This window comes from Microcaecilia unicolor, chromosome 6 (genome assembly GCF_901765095.1).
Source record: "Microcaecilia unicolor chromosome 6, aMicUni1.1, whole genome shotgun sequence".
Taxonomy (NCBI): Eukaryota; Metazoa; Chordata; class Amphibia; order Gymnophiona; family Siphonopidae; genus Microcaecilia; species Microcaecilia unicolor.
The window spans coordinates 312,342,951-312,347,568 of NC_044036.1; the positions used below are offsets into that span (position 1 = coordinate 312,342,951).

Here is a 4,618-nt window from a genome sequence, read left to right on the forward strand (position 1 = left end):
ACTGAGAAATTAAAGATCTTTCAACTGTTAGTACAAGACTGAGCATCAGATAGCTCCTACCAACATTCTAGTAATGCACAAACGTTAAACTGTATACAATTTGCTCCTATTCATCAGTTCTTGTGCATGCCATCTCTTGTCCACATTCTTATGTGCAATGAATACAAGACCTAGGAAAAATGCATTTTAGAACCATGAATCTATAAAAATTCACCACCATACTGATTGCAAACAAGGCTGTAATGATGAAAGAAATGAAGACTCCAAACTCCATAATCTTAATATATATTTGTTTCATCATGTTCTACAACTGTATTCATTTTTTTCATTAAAAATGTTATAATAATCATAATAAAACTGAAAAACAAAACAGTTTGGTTATAATGGTTTTCGTTCTGGTTCCTCTATAGTTTTAAAATGTCCAACTTTTCTTCCTGCTTAGCCTTGTTGATCTCTTACCAGCTCCTGTGGTAGAAATATAAAATGGCATATTTAGGGCAAAATGTATACCTTCTAACTCAGATGTTACAAAAACACCATCAAATACAATTCTAGCCTGCCAGTAAGATCACAGGGACAACATCTGTCTTTGGAACAAATAGACTACTTCAAATGCTGAGGATTTTTTAGACCTCATTCTTCAAAGCATGCTGGTGGCCACCTCAATCTAGCAGTACCAGCACTACTATACTGAAATGTTTATTCAGCATGATCAGGGCTATTTAGCGCCCGTCATGATTTGCTAACAGCATGTGTGAAATGTTAATACACCAGTTCAAAGACTAATGTTGTGGCACATGGATTATCTGTGACATACTGCTAGATGCGGGAGGGAGGATGTGGCCTAATGGTTAGAGCAGCAGGCTTTGATCCTAGTGTCCTGTGTTCGATTCTCACTACTGCTCCCTGTGACCTTGGGCAAATCACTTAACCCTCCATTGCCTCAGGTACAAAAACTGAGATCATGAGCCCTCTAGGGACAGAGAAAGTACCTGCTTATAATGTGCAATTGTTCTCCACCTTGAACTTGTGCATTATAATATGCCAGAATTAAATTAAACAGATTTGTGTGAGAATGGGCCTACTAAGCAGCTTTGGCTTTACTACCACAAGCATTTGCAACAGTTAATACGTTATGATATTCACCATAAAAAGTTAACTAGCAACTTCAGACTGCATCACTGCCTTATGTCTGTTTTCCTGACATTTTACAATTAAAACAGATGTTCTATACATTCATTACAAAAGGGAAAAAAGCTACAGTGATGTAAAGGCTAAAAACTGTACAATGGAAATGAGATATGAATGGAATAATTACATGCAACATTAACTCCCCTGTTTACTAAGCTGCGCGGCAATACCGACACAGCCCATTCAACGTGAAGGGCAGTCTCGGCACTAGCACAGCCTAGTAAACGGGGGTGGGGTAAATGAATTATATTTGAAATGAGGAAAGAATCAGGGGAAAGAAAACCAGTTGACTGTACAAAGCAAACAGCTTTTATGCTTTTCTACACAACACAAATACAACAATGAACTTAAATATTCACACAACTACATATCACAAACCAACCAGTACTACAGAGAACTTGCTTACCTATTAAATCCACCATGTTGAGTTTGCAAAGTGTCTCAAAGGGCATAAAAACACAGGTCAATTCCAAATACTCTCCTGAAAAACAATTTTAAAAATGTAAATAAGCTCTAGATTATTAAACAACTAAAATACTTGATGAGAAAGTGATCAGGAATATAACAACCACAACCCAGTCTGAAAGAACTAACAAGTTCTAATGAACAGTGTCCATTCATCTGTACACAATTTTGGCCAACTTTACTAAGAACTCAGGATGCTCATTTTCAAAGCACCCAGACTTAGTTATATATGTTACTATGTAAATCTATGGACTTTGACAATGAGCACCCAAATGGTTAGTTTATTTAGCACTCCAAATGCAGAGCAACCCAAGGATTTGGGTGTTGATTTATGAAAAACAGAGTGCAAGGGTTGAAAATTCAAGAACTGTATAGATTTTGACAAGAAAAAAATATATATTTTAGTACAGCTGGTCTCAAACCAGTCTTTGGAAGTATTCTAATCAGCCAGGCTATCATTAATAGTCTATTTATATACAACCAGTTGTGTTGGAGCCGGGTCACGCCAGCTCATGAGCAGTTTACGTTTTTTAAGAATTCTGGGAGCTGGTTGTTAAAGTAGGCCCCACATGGAACAACCGGCTCCCAAAATTTGGGCTCAGGCCCCCTCCTGAACTCCCTTTTACTTTGCTGGTGGGGCTGCTGAGTTCCGCCAACCAGACTGCTGCTGCTCCCTACTGCTTGTTTCCAGCTTTGAGCAGTATGCTGGGACTTCTCACACATGCTGCTCAGAGCCAGAAACAAGTATTAAATAAAGTCAAAAAGTTGTGTATGCAGTATTATACATGATCATCAAACTACTGTTTGAATGCTCACACCTGCTACTGCAAGGGCTTTCCTCACAGGAATGAACCCATGGATTAATCTAGGTCAAGGCTGAGCTGCAAGGTACCACCACACGGGAGCTGTTACCTTGACCATAAAAACACTGACCCCCTAATACCCCCTGAATTAGGAAGCCCAAGGCATTAAAAAAAAAAAAAAAAAAGTCAAAGTTTAGCGGTAAGACCAGGAAATCACCTTGGTATGCCTGTGGTCATAGTCCTAAGATGCATCACTGGAACCTTGAAGAGAAAACCCAAAAACATTCTTTTGGTGATTATTAATTTAAAACATACATATTTGATCATAACCTGTGCTAATGTCAATTAAAAGACATGATCTTCACTCTAGACTTTACAATTTCCCTACCCACCAAAGCTGAGCCCCTTCTTAAAGCATTAGGTCAGGGCTTTCTGCTTTACCTCCCTCTTCCACTCCCTTCAAATTAATAAATACAAAAAATGATAAAAGATATGATATATTTAGTTAATCGTATTAAAAAATATATTTTGACTAGCTTTCAAAGGCCAGAACCACCCACTTCAAGTAAGGCCAGTATTCCTTCAGGCCCCTGGATCTTGCCAGTGCCCAAGCTGGACTAGAAACCATTACTCACAAAGGGTGGGCATGTGGGAACAAGCAATACAGCTAAAAAAGAACTGTTAATAACACACAGGAGGTCTCATTACACCAACACCTAAAAGATATAATATTCTGTTTCAATAAAAACAAAAAAAAAATATTTAATAATTCAGCAAAGTACATTAAACTTAACCAGACATATTTCAGCAGTCACCCTAATTTTGCTATAATGGACATGATCTTAACAAACAGAAGCAAACCATCGTATTAATGGCTGATCCGTTTATTAGATCTTCCTAAATGGTCTATGTCTACAAACTTCTGAGTGCCGTTCTGTCAAGATTTAAAAAAAAAAAACCTGTTTCTTTGGTGTAATTGTTTTTCACAGCACTGTCCTCTACGGCTATGTCTTTGTCCATGTTCAATCTCTGCTTCTCAGTATTTCTATCATGTATGTTCCTCACATGTGTATAAATATGGACCGTTCATCTCATACACAAGTGTTGCAAATTATTACTATTATTATTTTTTAATTTTGGTTTACTTAAATGCTCGGCACCGATAGGCGTGACCCACGCGGGGCCTGGCTTGGCCGACCAACTTTTCTGCCGCCAAAAAGCTGATGCAGCGCCACATGGCCAAATAACCAGATTTCTTACCAGCTCAGATTCCTTACTTTACCTCGCTGCCATCGATAATAAACGACAATTCCGCTCCACGGGTATCGCAAAAGAAAATACGAGAAAAACGTTAACACCGAAACGAAACCGTCACCACAGCCCTTAAAGGCCAAGGATCGATCCAGGTTAGCAGCATGGGCAACAAAGGCCGCATCTTCCGGTTGCGCAGTCGCTACCCCGCAAGCACCATACTGACGTCTTCGCTCGCTTCCGCTTAAGAAAAACGTAAAGCGAATGCGGCGCGCTCTTCCACACATGCGCAACAAAAGGGTAACGTCATAGCCTGTAAATCAAGCAAAGAGGTTGAAGAAAACAGGAGACGGGATGACGTCAATAGCTAGGTTAGCCTTTGTTTCTTCTTCCCCGCGCAGCCGTCATCTAGTACACTCAAAACAAAGCAAGCAAACTTATGAGCAGCTTAGTAGTTTTTTTTTAAATTTCATCTCAGTTATATTTTCAAACATGCTGGGTTATGCAGCATACGGATCTACACCGAGGAAGTATTGGTTTCATCGGTTAGAGTACTCATTTGTTCTACATTTTAAATCATTGCGTCATTTGGAGGGGCTGGCTATAGGCACTCCCTGTGTTCGTTGAGAGATGTTTTCACCTAGTAAAGGGCCACCAAAACAGAAGTCATGTTATGAGAATCAGGTACTTAACAATCAGACTTACTTATTTGTAAGTACAATTTAAAAAAGATTAACATTAATTATGTTTAAACTGGGAGCATTGAATATCTTTTTTTCCTGTGCCTACATCAGAAGAAAAAGATGGCATGTGGGAACTTGCTTCTTTTTGTTTTGTGGAATGCAGTGATATATTATAAAAATGCACTGTCCAGAGGCAGTCTAAATGTACCAACGTTGTCCAGTTCT

The 4,618-nt window shown here is 38.9% G+C and overlaps 1 long non-coding RNA gene and 1 other non-coding gene across 2 annotated transcripts; both read right to left on the reverse strand.

The window, feature by feature from the left end:
• Positions 1-279: 279 nt before the first annotated feature.
• LOC115472189 lies at positions 280-3,979 on the reverse strand. The gene is made up of 4 exons (XR_003942476.1): positions 3,720-3,979; positions 2,677-2,720; positions 1,598-1,672; positions 280-465 (listed from the first exon to the last, which is right to left on the reverse strand). It is a non-coding gene; the product is annotated as an uncharacterized LOC115472189 (long non-coding RNA).
• Positions 2,422-2,577, reverse strand: LOC115473634. Its single transcript, XR_003942726.1, has one exon.
• Positions 3,980-4,618: the final 639 nt, after the last annotated feature.